We start from the raw sequence: 22230 nt of genomic DNA, 5'->3' as shown, positions 1-22230 counted from the left end.
AAAAAATGGACAGGGCCGACACAGTTTCGATTTGATTCAGTAAGTGGTCTCCCTATTTTACATGTCAAACGCCTTATATATAGTAACACAAACCCATTAAATATAAAATGCCTAAAATGAAAAGACCTAATTGTGAAGTGGTAGGAGTTAAGGTGAAAGCAAGAAGAAGCAAGGGTTTAAAGGAAGTATGTATTTTTTTTGTTTTTATTTGAATTTTAATTAAATCTAAATAGGAACAGAGATTGTAAAAAAAAATTATTACTAAAATCAATTTTAAAATTTTTTACTATACAGGGTTTTCATTTTTTCTAAATTTTAATTCAATCTAATAGAAATTGTAAAAAAACTATTAGTAAAGTCAACAGTAAAATTTAAAAATTTTACTATGCAGAGTTTTGAGTGAATCACCATACCTTTCAAATTTTGATCTTCTAAATAGCTTTGTTTTTCCAAAGTATTACACTACTGCACAATGCTCCCAGTATTTCTCTATCGCAAATCTCTCCCTTGAATTTAGGGAAAAATATTGAAATAATGAATCACTTCTTACTATTTAAAAAACTTTATAAAATTAGATTTCGAAAAGTCAATTACCGATCATTTTTATTTTTGAGAAAAACAGTCGCGCATTTTTTTTTCAATTTTTTGGAACATCGGTGTATTTCTTAGTAAATAGCACCAATGTGGTTACTAGTAACGCACACCGATTAAGATAACTTATTAGTGCGCTATTTTTTTTAATTCACTAATATGATAGAATTCCTTTTTTATTTTCAAAATACCAAAAACTGGTGCAATTACTATTTTAACACATCGATGCGGTTATTATTTAAGTACATCGGAGCAGTTAGTATACAAAAGCACCGATATGCTTTAAATTTTATCTAAATTTTTATTTTCACATAAAATTGTATATTCATCTGAAATTATCCTTTAGGACGCATCCACATGAGTTAAAATAGTTCATAGTATACATTTTCCGCTTAAAGTTGCCTTATTCTTAAAAAATGGTTTGAGAACTATATAGAAATTCGGATTGGGGTATGGTTCTCGAAATTAAATTTAGGTATGTACACAAAAGTTTATTGATGATTTTTCTCAAATGCAGGGAGAAAGTATCATAATATCAAATGGCCAATTCTTAAAATTCCAGCTCATTACATATTGCTCAAATTCCTTTGTGAAGTTCTTCTTTTCCATCTCCAGTAAGTTCAAATTTTATTTATATTTTGATTATCTAATTAAATTTATTTTTTATCCATGTCAAATTGAAAAAAAAAGTATCCAGATTTGTAGGATTCTGATTCAGAATCGAGTTCAGATGAAAAAAATATGTTTAAGCTCTTATTGGGAGTAGCGCACCACAAGCAGGTGGTAGCTGAAAATGGACAGTCACTTTACCCTTCCAATTGTAATATGCCATATTTTAGCTGCAATCTTGGGTTAGCGATGGTAATAATTGTTTGGTATAATGTAATTTCAACAAACCAATTGCATTCTGCTTACTAATATCATTGATGTACTAATGTTCAATATTTTTTGAAATTAGGATTCTAGTGATGATGAGAAGCCCACCTACCATCTTCTAGTGCACCCCACTACAATTTCAAATCGAGAGAAGGTTGCATTAAGAGAAAAACTTGGAGAGGAAGCATACCAAGAATGGTTGAATCAACCACCTATTCAATTCCCATTACGTCTAGATTCACTAATTAGGAATGACTACAACAGTAGTATTTATTCATCACAATTTGGCAATGGAGGCAATTAAATATAGGTTGGTATGGATGATTACTTATGGGATACGACTACCATGGAGACAATGTTTTTAAATTCATTCCAGAAAGATGAGCTAGGAGATGATGCTCATATCGCTAATAACCTTTTTGAAAGCCTGAAATCTGCTTCCACCCTCCCTCTCTTTGGACCTAGAGGCCAATCAAAGTCTACCCAACTGGGGACAATGATGTTATTGTACAACTTGAAAGAAACGTTTGGCATGTTGAATGCATGTATCTCAGCAATATTGAGGTAATTGACCATGATCAAGTCCTTATATTTTGAGAAATATTGTCACACAATAAACGTTAAAAATGGTTGATTTTATGAACATTAAATATTGACATTATACATTTATATTTCCCACCAACTACGGGTTATTCAAAAATAAGGCTCTTCTAAGTGATAATGTCTCTCTTGATAGCTACAAAGAAGCAAAACAGTTATTGAAAATGCTAGGTGTTGAGTACATATCATATCATAAATGTCTAAATGATTGTAGTATATATAGAGGAGAATATGCAAACAAAGAGATATGTCTGAAATGTGGGAATGATGAGTACCATAATAATAATAATAAAACACACACACACACACATGGTCCTCCTCATAAGATATTGAGGGACATGCTTATAATACCAAGGATTAAAAATCTATTTTGTTGCAAAGAATTAGCTATGTTTTAGGGAAGGCATGCCTCACACAGAAGTGAGTCGGGAGTTTTGTGAATCCTAACATATTCAATATCCATGAAGCATATAGAGGATACATGGCCTGAAAAATTCAAGGATGAAGTATGAATTCTACGACTCGGCATAGCCATGGATGGCGTCAACCCATATTCCCTCCAAAACACCAACTATTATGTTTGTCCTATAGTAATGATCAATAACAATATCCCCTCATGGTTGTCTGTGAAGAATGAACATCTTATGTTCGCTCTCATAGTCCCTGTTAGAAGACAAGTGAAGAATATGGATGTCTACTTACAACCATTGGTAGATGAATTGAAGGACTTTTACGTTGTATGGAATATGTGCTTACACCACACATGATTATCCAGGATTAGTAGTTTGCTCTGGTAAATTACATGTTTACTGATTTTTTTGTATATGTAAAATATTTTTTCTCATATTATTATTTACTTTGTTGCAATTGTTCTGATATTCATGATCGCTAACATGCCATGTATACAATAATTTCGTAGGTCTTGTTAAAAAATGGTGTCGTCGATGTAAATTTTGTGGACCTTATTTGAAGGCTAGGTGATCCAACCACCTATGAAAGCCAGTGTATGACTGCTCCAAGGTAATCCTCCCTGGAAGAACACCCTTATAGAAGAGCAACATTATATTTCAATGGTAAACTAGAGAGAACACAAAGGCCTGCAATAATGACACTAGTTGAATGGCTTAGAGCATATGAGAGAGAGAAGGAGAAGAAAACTACATAAATGTTTGATTCAAATTGGGAGCCTATGTTTGATGATCCATAATTCCTCGACACCTATATTAAGAAATTACCCATTGGGATGAAAAGGAAATTTGTCTTTTATGAGCTCCAGTATTGGGAGCAGCTTAAGATTGCCCACTTACTATATCCCATGCATATATTTAAAAATGTTTCATATTCTTTATGGAGTTACATATCATCAAAAAGAAGTGACACATTGGTTATTACGAGAGATCTTATTTCTTCAAAAACTTAAAAGAAATATTGGCCAAGACAAGAAAGTAAAGGAGAGGTTGGTCCCTCTTGGTCTTTCAAAGAAGGTGATGTCACATGGATTTTAAAGAAAGATGATATTTCTTTGGAAAAAGAAGTTATAATGGGTGTGAGCATTCCTTCTTTATATGAGTCTTCACTATGGCATTGCTTCACTGTGCAACACCATTTGTCAGGGTTAAAATTGCTTGACCATTTGAACCTTCTAAGAGTACATATGTCAAAAACATGATTTTATTATTTGTTATTATTGTTATTCCATGGGATAAAATATAATTAATTTTTGTGTGTGTTTACTTTGCAGTGTCATTATCCTCTACTCGTGCATGGGTGTGCAAATCATGACATCCCCCAAGACCTACAACGTGCCATTTCTAAATTATATACATTTGTGCATTGGATCAGATCAAAGGAGATTCATATGGCTAGCATTCCACTGTGGTGTCAATAGATAGCTGAAATTGTTTGTATGTTTGAGATGGAAATGCTGACGATTTCATGGACTTGCAGGTTCATATTCTAATTCACCTAGTAGATGAGGTTGAATTAGTTGGGGTGGTTTCTTGTCCTTGGATGTTCATCTTAGAGAGGTACATGAAGAAATTGAAAGGTTTTGTTCGACAAAGGGCAAAACCCAAAGGTTCTATGGCAGAGGGGTACATACCATATGAGTCCTTCTATTATGCCAATGAGTACATCAAGCAGATCGACAACACACCAGGTGCAGTGATTTGGGGTGACGAAAGGGATGAAGACAAAAGAGAAGGGGAGCTTCTCTAAATGAATGGAAAAAGGCGCTTGATAAAGACTACGTGACTTATCATTTGTTAAATTTATGCACATTAACAATTCAAATTGAACTTCATAATGTATATTTTGATCTCATATGTATTATATATGTCGGTTTGATTTCATCAACAAATTCAGAAATTGAAGCCATCAACAAATTCATTCTTTACTATTTGGAAACGATGCAACTGTGGGTCACATTATACAAATAGAAGAGGAGGAAATGGGATAGTGACAGGAAAGAATTCAAAAATCTAAATGGTAGAAGTATGCCTTATCCTAATCATTTAAAAGAAAATATGTCAATGATGTGCCCCAACAGTTGGGTTGTTTACCAAATCAAAGAGAGATACGGTGTATCTGGTCATTACTTGCATGATGAAGAGGATGCTCTAAACATAGGGATTAGGTGCAGCAATTCAGTAATAATATCTTTTTGTACATTTTTAACTTCATAATGCACCTTTGAATTGTAACATTTATATTTTATATTTTAATTTATGTTAAGGTTATTATACACGTGACACTGTGATTTTTTCACTTTTTATAGGTGCATTTATTCCCATCTATGTGGACATATGGACATCATTTTCACACAGAGGATATCGATGATGGACGTATGACACAAGACTGTGGAGTGGAAGTTGATTTCAACCAATCTATTGGTGCTAGCCACCCTTGTCAAAACCTAATGCATGGGACATTAGGTTACGTCAGAAAGATATAAAATATAATTAAAGTGGACTTATGTGTTATTTTTAGGTGCAAGTGGTGGGACACCTTTGATCAGAATAATGTAAAGGAAGATCGCAATAGTGGGTTGATATGTATCGACTCTAGAAAGATGTGGCATGAAGCTAGGAAGCCTTATTTTTTCCCCAAACATTGCAACTATGAGTTTTTTACACAAATGTCTTGGATAGGGATTGGTGGTTCATATTAAGACACAACCCTAGATCAAAACATATTTTTGAGAAAAACAATGTTATCATGCCAAGCGAGGAAGATAATCAGGGTGATGACAACGGGGAGTGATATGTACTTGTGTTATTTCACCATTTATACTATTGTTGTATGTTTTTGTTTTCTTTATTTCACTAATTATATTGTTTTTTATTCATCTTGTTGGCATTTTATATAATTGGTAGGATTCACAAACGTTTTTACACGATTTTTTCTAGTAGAAACGTTTTTACACTTAAAACTAAGTATTTCCAATTGTGTAGCTTATAATTTAAAAATTAAAATTTTAACATATTTGTTTAATTCTAAGTTTGTGATAAGTTTAATTTGGATTTTGTGATAATTTGGTTTTCAGCTTAGTTGTTTGTTAGTTTACATAATTTTATAAGTGCTTTTGGAAATATTAAATTATGCCTCAAATGATGACTAAAACCACAATTAATGAAGTAATTTAAAATTTTGATAGAAATCAACTTACAAAATAATGACAAAAACAACAAATATAGGAAGATTTGCATCCATAAAATTTTAGGGACAATAGAATGCTTATGATTGGAGATCATAACTTTTTTATAATAACAATTTTTAGCGTAGAAAAGTCTATTCAAAAAGAGTAAATAGTACAATGAAAAATAACATTTATTCATATGTGATTGTTTTTTAAAAAGAATTTAGTTAGAATGAATATGTATGAACTATCTATATAATAGAAAAATATTTATGGTAATTTTACAACTATAGTTTCAACCATACTAAACTTTGTAATTTATAAAAAAAATCTTTGCATTTTTTATTTAAATTAAGTCTTTTTGCATGTAATCTCATAGATAAAATTTTGATATAAGTTCACCAATATATACTCTATAATAAATATATATCATTTCATAAAATAAATGTCATGATGATAATCATCTAACAAATATAAACATCATCTAAAATACACATTCAAATTCACTAGCAACATCTAATTATATACACCTCTAGCACATGTAAACGTCATTAGCTCGCACATAAATCTAATAATTTAACAGGGCATCATAATTGTGATCACACCTAACAATATTCCATGTTAATAGATCCCATGTTATTATATTGTTTTTTATTTGTCTTGTTGGCATTTTATATAATTGGTAAGATATTAAATTTAAATTGGTAACATATTAAATTTAAATTTAAATTGGTAAGAGTTGTTATAAATATTAAATTTAAATTGCTTGAAACTCTCATAACTTTAGTAATAAATCAAAATTTATTAAAATAGAGTTTTTTAAGTTATATTAGATTTAAATTAATTTTTTCAAGAAGGTGGTAAAACCTATCAACTCAGGTGTCAAACCAACAGTGAGGACAGCCATCTCTGGCTGCTATCCGCGAATGCTGGGTTTGACTCATCACTGTTAAATAGGAAAACCACGCCACCTGGCATAACCCTGCTGGTGGTCCGTAATCGGGAGCAGGCTCTCACTCCTGCCAGATGCCTCTGGGTCTTGGGTCGTTAACCTGTTTCCTTACGTCCGAGGAAGACGAGCTCTTAGCCAAGCAGAAGCAGTTTTACGGCATACTCCAGGCCGAATTAGATTTAAATTAATTATAATAAAAAAATGACTTAAATTTAAAAATAAATTGAATTTTATAAATAAACTTAAAAGATTATTTTTATATTTTTTAACTAAATATTATTGATAATAGTTTATTGATTGCATTTTCTTATTTATTAATTTAAACATTTGAAAAAAAAAATTATAATTAAAAATCAAAATACATATTAATTTAAAATATATTTTAATAATAATTATAATTAATAAATATAATTTTTAATGATGCTTCATTCATAATTGTTATTATTTTTTAAACCAGAATAAATACTTCATATTCAAAATCTGGATTACACGGTCAGAAATGTTTTTACATCATCAACCTCAAAACTTGCTTCAATCTGTGCAACTACTTCCATATCCCAATACAATTGTAATACTATTTTCTTCCCCCTACAAGCCCTATGAACTATAACAAAACATTGATATCTACCATAAACCCAAAAGAACAGACACAATATTAATACATATCGACAATACATAAGAAAACATTAACCAGGTTTGGGTTTCCCCGCATCCTCGTTGGCTTCCTTGTCTCAACTGCTAGGACCCACTCCTGTAGCACATTCTCATCCATCTTTTTGCAACTGAGTCGTGACCTCCTTAGGTAAACGTGTTATAATCTCTTTCATCTCAGAAAATATATTATCGTTAATCGAATCTGAGTTGGAAGTGAGCAGGTCGATGTCCATCTTCACTATCTTTTGCTCTAGAGATGCCTCAACACTCTCAAACTTGGAATTAATACGCTCGACAATGGCAGCACAGTCTTTCTCCATCATCTACACTCAGCGAATGATAAGGTCAAGCCTTCCCATTATTAATTTTAACAAGAATTCAACGACCCTCTTCCAACAAGCCAGATCCTCCTCAGGGGATTTCTTGTCTTGACCTTCCCGCGTATCCATACCATTGTCCCTCCAAACCACACAATTATCAAATCAACACTCCAAACTTGTAACAATGAGTGTCTCGAGAGAGGGTTGTGAGTCCTTAAATATATAAATTTCCTCATGTGTCTTGTGCACAATTATCATCTGCTCGTTCCATAATTATGTGGAGATCATCAATATTCAAGCCCACTAAATAGGTATCTTGTCCAAGGAATATGTCAAACCATCCTTGTAGCCAATTCTAGAGTGATGAGACGATGCCCATCCCCTCAACATTAATTCTTCGATGCAATATACAGTGCATCTAATTCTCTGATAAGATGGTTTCTTTATGGCATCCATGAGCTGAGTTAATACCCTTTGTCCTTCCCCCACCTGTCCCACCTGCCGATTAAGCTTCCCACATCATCCCTCTATCAACATCAATAATGGAGATATATATTGCTTCCCTGACCAACATTCTATTAGGGTATGGGAAGGTGCCCCATATCTCTCCCATCAACCTCATTTTTCCCTGCACCTAGAAGCACTATGTGATTCACCAACTCATCAACGACCTTGTTTAGGTGTCGAAGAACATGAGAGAATGAGTGTTGTTCAAATTTTTCCAAATGATAAGCTATTATTTTGACAATAGAGGGAATTTGTCATGATAATGGACAGTTGATGATGTGAACATTCTTATAGCCATCAAGGAATCCCCCACAAGATTTATTCTGTTTATTCCAAGAGTTAGAGCAAGGTCTAATCCTTTCCACAAGGCGAATAACTATGCTTTGTTATTGGTGGCCACTACTAATCCCCACGCATATTTTGTCTCGACTTGTTCGTCGAGGCAACATAGTACCCCTCCTGCTCCTTCCGCCCCTAAAAATTATGATAGGGAACTAACAACCTCCCTAGATATATGCAACAACCTACAAGCCACATATATCAGGAACTCATAGTTTAGCTTGTGACCGAGACGTCCGGAGCCACCGGAACTAGAGCCAGGATCCCATACTCCAACGAGATGTCTATCCTTCCAGCCTTACTATGAAGGGCCATGTCTCGAGGGACTTGAACCCAAGTGGATGGGATGGAAAACCACCATATGTACCACTCAAGCTAAGCACCCATTGACAAAATTATTATTATCAGAGGAATCAACAATTAGACAAGTTTCAAGGGATTTGAAACTAGGATCTCGTAATACATAATACTTCATTTTCGTGATCCAATTGAGCTACCCTCGAAGGAGTTGCTTCATTCATAATTATTATTAATAAATAAACTTTAATTTATTAAATTTATAAAATCAAAATAATTGTGACATTATTTTTATAATCCAATATTTTAAGAACGATTTTTTAATTATAGTTGATTTTATAGACCAATCAGTTATATATTTATAATTTATTATAAATATTTTGAATTTTTTATTTAATAACTACATGTTGCAATGTACGTTTTGAAAATTAATTGCAAAGATTAATTAGATATTGTCTAACTCTTGTATTATAAGTATAGGTTATAACTTTCTGATTTCTACGCTTGACTATGACTAGAAATGTAGTTTTGTTTAGAGGTTTGTACAATTTAATTGTGTGTAAAATTGATTTTGTTTTTTAGTAACTATTTTTTAGACATGTTTTATATATATATATATATATATTATTTCCATGTTTTCTATGGGCTGGGACTGTGTTGCTCACAGCCCTTGTTTGAATAAGAATTTAGTCATAATGAATATGTATGAACTATCCATGCAATAGAAAAATATTTATGGTAATTTTATAATTATAGTTTCAACCATATTAAACTTTGTAATTTATAAAAATATCTTTGCAATTTTTATTTAAAGCAAGTTGTTTTGCATGTAATTTCATATATAAAACTTTGATTTAATTTTACCTATACATACTCTATAATAAATATCATTTCATAAAAATAAACATAATTATGATAATCATCCAACAAACATAAACATCATCTAAAATACACATTCAAATTTTCTAACATCATCTAATTATATACACCTCTAGCACATATAAATGTCATTCGCTAGAACACAAATCTAATAATCTAATAGGGCATCATCATCATGATCACATCTAACAAAACACAAACATTGTTTAATATCATCACCACACACATCCTCAAATATACATCTCATGTCAAATAATTGCTATAACATACATTTCTATTTTTAATCACATTAAATGAACATATCTAACATGGCCTAATAATATAAACATCAACACCAACATATAAATTAAGTACATCAACATGAATAAAAAATGCACCAAAAATAACTGCATTAAGTCAAATAACTTCTATAAAATATCTAGTGGTCCAACCGATGTGACAATCATATAGAGTACAATAGCGTTAGTGTAGGCCAGGTTTGTAGCAGAAGACGATGGATGGTCAATTGCCTCAAGAGTCAAAGTAGGAGGTGGAGGAGGATGTGGTTGGTATGCTCTTTGAGGAGAAATAGGCAATAGGTGAGGTAAAGGAGGAGGAGGTGGAGTACTACCAGAAGGGTCACCACCTTAATCATCATCTAATGGGATAATATTGGGTGAAGATTGTGTATATGCATGGCCATCACTCCTCACTACCAGTAGCCTGGTAGCGCTGACGATATGATGTGTAAGACTCAACATATCACACAGAAATTCCCTCCAAAGCTCCAGGAGCCTAGGATCTTCCTTGATGTCTTGAATCATCGCAGGTTGGACTCCATCCTCAACCAAAAGTGTAGAGAGTCAGTCACCCAATTCCACCCTGAATCTAATATCATGCCTACACATTCGCATGCCCGCTAATATCTACATCCGAGCACATTCCTCACCCATCATAGCCTCGGCCTTCTCCACATCTGCATCCGATGGGGGAGGAGGCATGTCCCCAACATATGTGCCAATATCTACAAAATATTTTATACACAACGATAATTAGACAATTTCCTTAAACAAATTAATAAAACATGTTAAAGAACATGCTAGAATAAAGGTTATTCTAATTAATTAAGACAATAAAATGAAACTAGATTAAATTAAAGAAAAATATTACCTCTATCATATGTTGGCTCATCCTGTGTGAAGAGGATGTTGGGACATTGTCGCCAATCCATCCCCATGTTAGGACACAACACCGTGACTAACATGTGGTCGCCCTCACTTGCTAGTAGCCCCAGTACGTCAATGGAAATCTTGGTCGTATACTTCGGTTGGCCCCTCAGGGGCATCATATCACCCCACATGTGCATCCATACCTCAGTCATATGCCTAAGAAGGTGACGGTCAAAAGTAGGCCTCGTCTACAAAAACCTCTCAAAAAATAAACAAAATATATATGAAGAAAAAGGGAAATTTGACCTCCTATGTATCATAGCACGACATCTATCTAAATCTATACAAAACTATTGCAATAAAATGGCATACCATTTGATACATCGTGGCCTCTGCACCAAAGAATCAACATAAATCAAAAGAGGGAAACTAATGTGTTTCCCATCACTGGTAGAGTGTGCAATGGTAGTCACTAATAGTGAGAGGCACCTAACCTCATTTGCAACAAAAGAACAGATTCGTACTTTTCCACCAGAAACCTGAAAATCCGCCAGAGAAACTACGTGATCCCCAACGTATCTCTGGGAGTAGAGAAGCTAACTCTTTTCTGCAACACCGAGGGGACATCAGGGAACTAGGTAAAATCCTCCCCTCTCTTGAATAGGCCAGTGATAAAATAAATTTCCTCCTTAGTGGGTTGGTAACACATGTCAAGATTGACACAGAAATCATGTCGATGGACATCCCACCAACAAATCAGTTGCACCAACAACCCAGAGTGACCCTTCAGGGATGTAACCTCCTCATAGTACTTAAGAAGTCTTACATTTCTCAAGAGGCCTTGAATCGTTGTCGTAATATAGCGAGGGTACAAATCCCTCTCCCACTCTCATGCCTCTCACTCTCGTACCATATTGTATTGGTCAATGCTCATGTTATTTTCGCTCCTCTCTTCATTGACGTCTCTGCATGATTGACATATAAAATACATCAGACTCATACATGAAACATAATATTTTTTTATTAAATGAAAAATGTGTTTATAAATATGGACATATAACTTTCATTGAAACAAAAAATCAACCTCGGTACACCAAAAAAACAGGGATGCATCGGACATGGTGCGTACATCGACTTGATGCATTGCTTTTAGTGTACATACTTAACATTAGTTATTTCTATTTTTCAATGTGGTGCATTAACATAACATTTCACATTGGTGCATTAATTTTATGTCGATGCACCGCATCGAAGTGTTCAAGTTAATAAATGCACCGAGAAGTTACTTTTACCAAACGCACCATCGAAAAAATAAAAATAAATAAATAAATAAAATAAAAATAAAAAAATTATGGTGATGCGTCCTCGAACGCAACTTCTTGGTGCATTCATATTACGCATCATTTAGTGATGCTTTCGATCCATTACCCGACGCACCAACTAAACAAATTAAAAATTTAAAGCAATGCATCATCGAACTTCACGGCCCAATGTGTTTCCATTTCCCAAATGCACTGCATAATATTAAAAAATTACAATGTGTTAAATTTATGCACCGATTTGCGGTGCACCCTATAAATTTACAAGGTGCACTGTGAACAGTGTGAATCAAACCTCTCGAACGCACCGCACAAAAAAAAAATTATTTAATTTTTAATTCTACTCTGCTAAAAATTGAAGTTAGCAAAAAACATAGACATTTGCTGGAAATTTGGTTGTTGGGGAGGCATGGTTTCCACGTAATCGAAAAAATAAAATTTGACCACCATTTGAAAAAATTCAAAAGGCATGTAGTGAGAAATAGACATAAGGATGGAAAAGGAAGCACTGATGGTAAGGCGCTTCATAGAGGCAAAAGTAGCACCGATTCTTGAGAGCTCTACAACATTGCAAATGATAAAAATGAATTTTATGGCTAGTAATTTTTTTTATTAGCCTTGTTTTGGTGCGCTCGAGTACCCAACACACTGGTGCACAACACACTGGTGCACATTACGTATGAAGCGCACTGCCATTTTTAAATTAAAAACCCTACCGCGGTGCATCATGTTATTTATGCACGGGGTATTTCAAAACAAGAATAGCATCAGTGCTCCATGGGAGTATAGCACCGAAATGGTGAAAATAAATTTTATGACTGACATTTTTCTAATTTAACCCCTTTTTCCAGTGTTATCGAGTGGTATAAGCACTGGGACTTCCTATTTAATTAGCAATTTGTCACTTTTTTATTTTTCTAGAAAAAACCCTCCAATGGTGCAACATTGTCTATTAAGCACCAGTGTTGGCTATGTAGGAAGAGCACCGCTAATTTTTAATTAAAAACCTTCCCACGATGCACCATGTTTTATACACACAGGGTCATTCGGAAAAAGGAATAGCATCAGTGCTTCATAGGAGTATAGCACCGAAATGGTGAAAATGAATTCTACAACTGAAATTTTTTTAAATTTAACCCTTTTTCCAGTGCTATCGAATAGTATACGCATTGATGCTCCAAATTCACCTAGCGCACCCCTATTTTTAAATTAAAAACCCTGCAATAGTGCACTATGATAGACACTATGGGAGTTTTTTAAAGGTCGTAGCATCGTGGCTTCGTGGGAGTATAGCGCCGGAATGGTGAAAATGAATTTTACGACTAACATTTTTTTAAATTTAACATTATTCTGGTGATATCAAGTAGTATATGCACCGATGCTCCAAAATTAATTAGGGCACCATTATTTTTTATTTTTTAAAAATAATCCTCGAACGATACACGATTGCCTATTAAGCACCGGAATGTATAGTTCTATTAATGGTACCAGATGTTTATTAAATTAAAAAGCTTGATTTTATACGAATCTCGACCTCTAACAATGAAATCAACATTAAGTAAACAAATCAAGTGATAACTAATGACAACGCATGAAACTAATTGTAGAAGTGGAATTAAATTAATTGCAAATTAAAATGAGTTAAAAAATGAAACAACTAATATATCTTATGACTCTCCAAGGGGCCCTCCTGTTGAACACAAGGAAGTCTAAGCTCAGATCAAATTAATCAAAGACACATTCGCACTAAGGTCTGCAATAGAGTTTTTGTATTGCCAGAAACAAAGTCTTGAATGACAAACTTAAAGTGGTTCAAAACTTTATTATTCTCTACTTATTGACTTACAAATCAAGGTGATATTTATACTGTTTCTGGATTAACAACAAAAGAAAACAATATCAAAAGGAAAGTTTTGGAATTGACAGTGCAATGTTTGAATTTGATTAAGAAATAGATCATGCATGATTTGCTTTGTTGTAGAAAATCATGCAGATCATCCTCATCTATACATCAGTTATTCAAATGCAGATACTCGATCTCCTGATGTCATCTTTGCCATTTTCGCTTGATGTCGAAACTAATTCCATGAAACCCTTGCACGTAAACAGAGCAGTGTTGACATGTACTTTGACCAAGCAGATTCTCACTCGTGATAATCTTCTGAGTAGGCATGTAATAGCCCCAGGTAAGAGTGACTAAGGGGAGTACATTCTCTCTCTTAGCTACTCTTAGTCACTCTGGGTCACATTCTAGCATGAGCATTCTCTCTTGAAAAAACTTGGACATTCAAGCTTTCACTTGGAGGAAAAGAGGGAAAAGAGCACTTGGACACAAGTAAGCAAGCAGGCAAGCAAAGGACAAGCAAAGGAAAAGCAAGGGAGCATAAGGAGAAGGTTGGAAGAGCAGCTACAGTGAGAGGATTTTGCAGGTAACAGGTTGCATGTGTGATTTTCTTGCTAGAATTTGAATGCATTTGGTTTACATGATTATTTTGTTTTCATTGGCATGGAAATGCCTAGATTGATAATGTGTTCAAATTTGCGTTGCCATTTCTTGGATAGTCATGGTGTGTTGGTATTCATTCTTGGTTGAGCTTGGGATTGCTATAATATTTTTGCTCTAGGTGAGGTGGTCTCACAAAAAGCCAAACAGTTGGGGGTGGAGATGGTTTTCTCTAGGAATCCCTTGACAAATGGGCAGAGACAGGAAAATTCCTTTAGGTATGGGGAAGAAATTATGAGGCATCCAAGCTTGTTTTAGTTTGGTGATCTCTAGACCGATTTAGGTGAGATCATCGTGGCTTGAGGGTGGAGGTGGTTTAACCTCTGGAGTCCCTGTTTGGTTGTATTTAGTTTATCCCATGAGATCCCACATTCATGCTTGAAATATGGCATGAGGGTGATTGGTTGAAAGAGAGATTTAGTTCAGCCCAATCTATGGTCGGGTGGTACGTGGAAGTCCCTGACTTGGTTGGCATTTGCATATGTTATTATGTGTTGATTCTTATTGATATTAATGAGCACAAGTTATGATTTTATGTATGATTTCATGACTGGTTTATCATGATTCTATTCTATGTAAATGTTGGTTACATGCATGGCATGTTTCTCATAATATGATGTGTTCTTGTTATGGATCCATTCCATGGTTTGATGAGATCTTAGTTATCATGTATGAATGCATGAGCTAATGTGTGTTATTCCAGCTAGTAATAGGGGGTAGCAAGCCTTATTGATGACTCTCTCATGAACTTAATGAATTATTTCCGAGGTACGTATTCATGACCTACAGGTACCATAGTCACAAAGTGTTTGTATAAATAAATAATTTGGACCTCCAAATTCCTAGGGTTGTAACTTTGGCATGTGATATTTGTTTCGCTATCATAATACCTCATTTAGAAGATCTATATGAGGAGATTGAACAAAGAAATTGTGAAACAATTTTTGGCACTTTCCTGGTCTCTCTATTTTCCCTGAAAATGTAGTTTATGCCCTCAAAATGACCTTGGATGTTTAGAACCCAAAAAACTACCAAAAATATAAAGTTGTGTTAAATTTAAGGAAACGAAATTGAAAGGAAATAGTGTTGGCTCAAGTTAGGTTGATAATAGTGTGATCATGTGTCATTAGGTGTTTGTTATCAGTTTCGAACCGATGGACCACATTTTCCATAAGTGCATCTTGGAAATCGAGTCATGCATAGTAACTCTCATCTTATGTTTAGCCCAGTGAGTAGGTTAAAGTGGGTAAATGGGGAGTGGGTTGTTACAGAGTGGTATTAGAGTAGTTCTATTCATTGTAAACCTTTCTCCGGTACTGGTGTTAAAGAGTGGTACCAAAGCGAGGTTTATAGTGTTGGACCTTGGGGTACATGCAGATTGTTATGGTTATCATGCATGCAGTATTGTTACAGTTTTGTACTATCATTTTGATTCATGAATGATGTTGATATGTTGTTTCTATTATTATATTATAACAATCCTGGTTAAAAATCCATGTAATAAAGCTAATAAAGGCAAAAAAAGAAGACCAAGGTCATGGGACACATATTCCTAGCTGAATGTTGGCCAAAAACATAGTGATGGGGATCATTTGTGATTAATTAATGGCTATGGAAATTGGAAAAGGAAATGGCATAGGCAAAGTGAAATTAATTGGCATTTTATTTGTGAAATAATGGAAAATGGGAGAAAAGGAAGGTGAAAGGTCACAAAATTGCATGTGAGAAAAATTGAAGGAAAATAGAGGGAAAATGAAGAAAATAGAGGCCTTAATGATAAAAAGGCTTTTGAGGATCATTTCATAGTTTTTTTATGATTTTTAGCTTGGAGCTCTCTTCTATTTTCTGTCTCTCTCTCTTTCTCACTCTTGCACACTTAGAGAAATCTTGGATTATTCTTGGAGCACATTGGATTTGGAGAAATAAGGCAAAGGAAAGCAGGAAAGCGCAAGGGGACGGTGGGATCAGTAGCTACAGCTAGATTTCTTTGCAGGTACCGAGTTTCATGTATGATTTACTTGCTAGTTTTGGCATGCATGATGTATGCATGTGGTTATTTGGTTATGATTTGTCATTGGCATGAGGGATTGCCTAGATTGACAGTGGTTTTTCCTAGCCTTGCCATTTCCTGGATAGCCTTCGTGTTGTGGGTTTTCCTTTTTTGCTTTCTGATTGGTGCTCATGTTCCTTATGGTTGTGGGTTGAGTTATTAGTTCCTGGAGCCTTGGTTGGAAAAATGCTCTGGAAGCCCTGGAATAGCTTGGGTTGAGTTACTAGTCCTGGAGATTTGGTTGGACAAACACTCTAGAGCCCTACGGTAGTTGTGTGTAGAGTTTCTAGTCCTCGAGCCGAGTTGGAACAAACGCTCTAGAGCCCTGGACAACTTTGGTAGAGACCGATTTGGTGATGGTTAGTGATGTCTGGGGTGGAATCATTGGTTGAGGGTTAAGGCGGTTTTGCCTCTAGAAGCTCTAGTTTGGTTATGTTTGGTTTATTCCATGAGATCCCCAATTCATGCTTGGAATATGGCACGAGGGTAATTGGTTGAAAGAGAGATTTGGTTCAGCCCAATCTATGGTTAGGTGGTACATTGAAGTCCCTGACTTGGTTGGATTTGCATATGTTAATAAGATCTCTTTTACTCAGGCATTTTGTGAGTAAATGTACTTGTTATTTTGTGGCTTTAATGGTTGTTCTATTACTATTATTATTTTGGTTTATATGTTGGTTATTTTATTGTTATATGTTGTTCATATGATGTGTATCTTCTATGTATCTTGTCATTAATTGTTTAGCTATTGATCGGTTAATGAATGTGTGGACTAATAAGTGGTGTTGCAGCTATGTGGAGAGAGAATAGGACCTTATCGGTGATTCTGTGGTGAGATTATTGAATTAATGAACAAATATGTATTTATAACCTACAAGTATTATGTACACAAAGTATTCGTATAAATGAGTAATTTGGACCTCCAACTTCCTGGGGTCATAACTTTGGAATACGATCTCCATTTGACTATCATAATACCTCGTTTCGAATATCTCCACAAGGAGCTCAAAACAAATAGTAAATTGGTCTTGCACTCTTTTGGGCTCTCCTTTTTCCTTGGAAATGTCAATTAGGCCCTCAAAACAGCCTCAGAAGTTTAGAATCTGAAAAACTGCCAAAAATAGAAATTTGTATTAAATTTAAGGAAACAAAACATAAATGAAATTGGGTTGGGTCAATTAGGCTAATAGCAGTGTGATCATGTGGTGTTGGGTGTTTGCAGTTAGTTTTGGACATGTGGATCCCATTTTCCATAAGTGCATCTTAGAAATCAGATTTCACGTAGTAACTCTCATCTCATGTTTACCCTAGCGAGCTTGTGGATTTGGGTAAATGTGGGAGGGGTACTTACATATATATTGTGTTAATCTGGACTAACTTTTGTAGATGTAATAGCCTCCCCTAAGATACATTGAGGTATGATTTTGATTATGTCTTCTATTTGGTTTATGTGACATGATATGTTTGCAGGAAATAGAAGACCAAAGATGAAGAGCAGAATGGTGGATTACAGTTCACACGACTCCCCGTACATGCCCGAAATAAAATCGATGGAATGGGAGAAGTCAGTTGAGAAGCAAAGATACATTGAGGATTCTGAGGGCATATATTAGAAGTTTTAAAGTAAATAATAGGTTGATTGAGGCATAAGAAAGGCTTGCAAAGGTTCAGGAAAAGCAAGCTAAATTCAATGCAATTATTCTTCAGAGCATTTACGATTTGCAAAAGTAGTGAAAACTGGGGATCAATCATGGAGACAGGAAGGAGGACAATAATAATAGGGCGGATGGAATCATGTCTCAGAAAAGCTACAGGATGGACCATGATGACACAATAAAAGGTGGTAGATCCTTAAGTACATATGGATTTTATTCTAGTTCATCTTCTAGGAGAGATCATCACCATCACCGTCAACATCATAGGAGGAGTGAGTATTTTCCATAGGAATTCAAGAAAGCCAAGCCTCTTACTTTTGATGGGGAAATGAAGAAATCAGAAGATGCAGAAGCATGGCTACTTGGGATGAGGAAATTTTTCAGATTGCATGTTTACTTAGAGAACATGAAAGTCAAGGTAGTTACCTTCAGTCTCAAAGGGAAAGCATATATCTAGTGGGATGATAAGAATGTCAGAGGCATCATAGAAGAGAAGTTGACTCGGGATGAGTTTGAAACACTCTTCGGGAAGAAGTACCTATCTAAGAGATATTATGATGGAAAGGCCAAGTAATTCTATGAGCTCAGGATGGGTTCCATGACAGATGAATAGTACACCACCAAATTTCTAGAGCTATTGAGGTATGTTCCATATCTCAAGGATGAGAAAGCAAAGATCCAAATGTTCATAAATGGATTGTCAGTATCATTCAAATACTGGATTGAGTTTGAATAGCCTTAGTCATTAGAAGAATCTATCAGAAATTTGAAGCATTGTTATGAGAAGTTAAATCACAAGCCTCAATTCAAGTGTGATTGAAAAGGTAATGAGAAGACTAAAGGAAAAGGGCAAGAAGTGAGGAAAGTATCAAGATGAAGTTGAGAAGAAAAATGTGGCTCCTTACAAGAATTTTAATGTAGCTAAGAAAAGGACATGGGTCTCGGCCTGGAGAGCAGTAGAATAAAGGAAGTGGCAAGGAACTGTTGAAGTGTTGGGTTTCTGGTAAAGATCATCACAAGAAGGATTATCCATTGTACCAAGGTGGCGGGCGATATATCTATAACGCTCATGAGGCACAGAAATTTGGGGATATATGTTAGAGCATTCCCTGGATCTATACATCACTTGATAATAGGTAGGCAAGCCATCGAGCATCCATTATTGAGATGGAAGGTAAGCTTCATGATCAAGTTGTTTCTATTTTAATTTATCCTAGATCTAATTATATCTATGTTATTCCTAAACTGGTGGATCATTGTCGTTTGAATAAATAAGTTCATGCAGAATCTTGGTTGGTGCAGTTGGCTACAGGGACCAAGAGAAGAGCTCATCATTGGGTGAGATCTTGTGCATTTGAGCTTAATGGCATGCCTACATCAACACACTTGAATGTGCTTCCTTTGGGTTCATATAGCATGCTTTTGGGCATGGATTGGCTATTTATTTCACAGAACTAAGGTAGATTGATATGACAAGGCCATTGAGTGCCTGGATATTGATGAAGAAAATAGATTCTTGCAGGGAAAGAAGAAGCCTACATCATTAGGGATGGTTACATCTATGTAAGCTAAGTGTAGATGTAGGTCCAGGATGTGTGTTTTTGAAGTTCATGTTTCCAGTGATAAAGGGAAAATAGATGAGTATGTTGAATTCCTGAGCAAGTATCTTGTCTTGCAGTAGTTTCAGCATGTGTTTCCTATAGAGATTCCAAAGTTGCCTCATCGGAGAGAGGTAGATTTTTTTATTGAGTTGATACTAGGAGCAGGACCAACATCTAAGGTACCATACATGATGAGCACTCCATATTTGGTTGAATTGAAGTTTCAGCTTAAAGAGATGCTTGATAAGGGATACATAAGGCCAAGTTTGTCTCCTTGGGGTGCACCAATTTTTTTTGTAAAGAAAAAGGATGCTACTCTGAGATTGTGCATTGACTACAGGCAGTTGAACAAGGTGACTATTAATAATAGGTATCCATTGCCTTAGATTAATGATTTATTTGATCAATTGAAGGGAGTTGTAGTATTTTAAAAGATTGATCTGAGATCATTATATAATCAGGGGTGCATCAAAGAAGAAGACTTCTACAAGACTACATTTTGTACAATGTATGGGCACTATGTGTTGATGGTGGTTCCTTTTGGTCTTACTAATGCTACAACCACCTTCATGTGTTTGATGAATAGCGAGTTGCACCCTTACTTAGATAAGTTTGTGATAGTATTCGTTGATGATATATTGGTATATTCAAAAAATGAAGAGGATAATGCAAAGCACCTGGCAAGTAGTATTAAGATTGTTGAGAGAGCATAAATTGTATGCCAAGCTTAGCAAGTGTAGTTTCTTTCAGTCTCAGATTCATTACTTGGGACATGTTGCTTCCAAGGATGGTACAATAGTAGATGAGGAAAATATTAAGGCTATCATTGAGCGGCTAGCTCTAAAGAATGTGGATGAGGTCAAATCATTCATGGAACTTCCAAGATAACCTATCCTATCACATATTTGCAGAGGAAAGGAAAGAAGTTTGAATGGACTGTTGAGTGTGCAGCTAGCTTTGATCAGTTGAAGCATTTGCTTACAAATGCTCCAGTTTTAAAGATTGTAGATCCTGATAAGGAGTTTGTGGTTTGTACAAATGCATGTAAGGAAGGACTTGGTGGAGTCCTGATGCGGGAAGGGTAAGTGATTTGCTATGAATCAAGGAAGTTAAATGAGCACGAGTAAAACTATGTGACTCATGATCTTAAGTTGGTCACTATCATTCATGCATTGAATATATGGAGGCATTATCTACTTGGTAGGAGATTCATCTTGATGAGTGATCACAATGGACTGAGGTATTTGTTTGACCAACCCAAACTGAATGCAAGGAAAGTTGGATGGTTGGCTACTCTCAATGAGTTTGATTTTGAGATGAGGTACATCCATGGAAAGGAGAATCATGTTGCAGATGCTCTTAGTAAGAAAGTTCAAGTGAATCATATTTCAGTTGTGAGCTCTTATGGCACATATTTAAAGGAGTGGATCTTACATGCAGGGTAGCATGATGAAAGTACCAACAGCTGAAGTTGATATTGCAATAGCAGGGTGAGGGTGATCAAGATAAGGAATATCACCTCACAAAAAATGGTTTGATTACATTTAGGAGAAGGATTTATGTGCCTGATGGTAGTGAATTGAAGAAGATTATTTTGAGAGAGTTTCATATCAAGCCATATTCAGGCCACCCAAGATACCATAAGACTTTGACAGTCCTTGAGAAGTTCTACCATTGTCCGATTCTAAACAAAGAAGTGGTTGAGTTTGTTGCCAAGTGTTTGGACTATCAAAAGGTGAAAGTGGAATGCAAACATCCAGTTAGTTTGTTGCAGATTATTTTGATTCTAGAATGGAAATGGGAGGTCATTTCCATGGACTTCATTACAGGTTTTCCTAGGACATCGAGGCAGCAAGACTCCATCATGGTTATGGTTGACAGGTTGAGCAGGTAGCTCACTTCATTGCGGTGAAGTCTACTAATTTGGCTAGTGAAGTAGCTAAGATATTCATCAGGAAGACATTTGAGGTTGCATGGAGTTCCCAAAAAGATTATATCAGATAGAGATGCCAAGTTCACTTCCAAGTTTTGGAAGGCGTTGGTTGCAAGCTTGGGGATAGAGTTAGCCTTCAGTACCGCTTACCATCCACATATAGATGAGAAAACAAAGATAATTAACAAGATCCTTGAGGATATGTTGAGGATATATGTTATGCATCAGCAAAGGATTTTGGAGGAGTATCTTCCACTGGTAAAGTTTGCTTATAAATATGGGTATCGAGAATCCTTGAAGATAAGTCCATTTAGGGCTCTTTATAAGTGAAGTTGTAATAATCCTATCAACTAGAGTGATCCAGTGAAC

This window comes from Pinus tabuliformis, chromosome 2_1 (assembly GCF_031772625.1).
Source record: "Pinus tabuliformis cultivar Carrire ecotype Pingquan chromosome 2_1, CPIR1, whole genome shotgun sequence".
Lineage (NCBI taxonomy): Eukaryota > Viridiplantae > Streptophyta > Pinopsida > Pinales > Pinaceae > Pinus > Pinus tabuliformis.
This window is presented reverse-complemented; position numbering follows the sequence as displayed.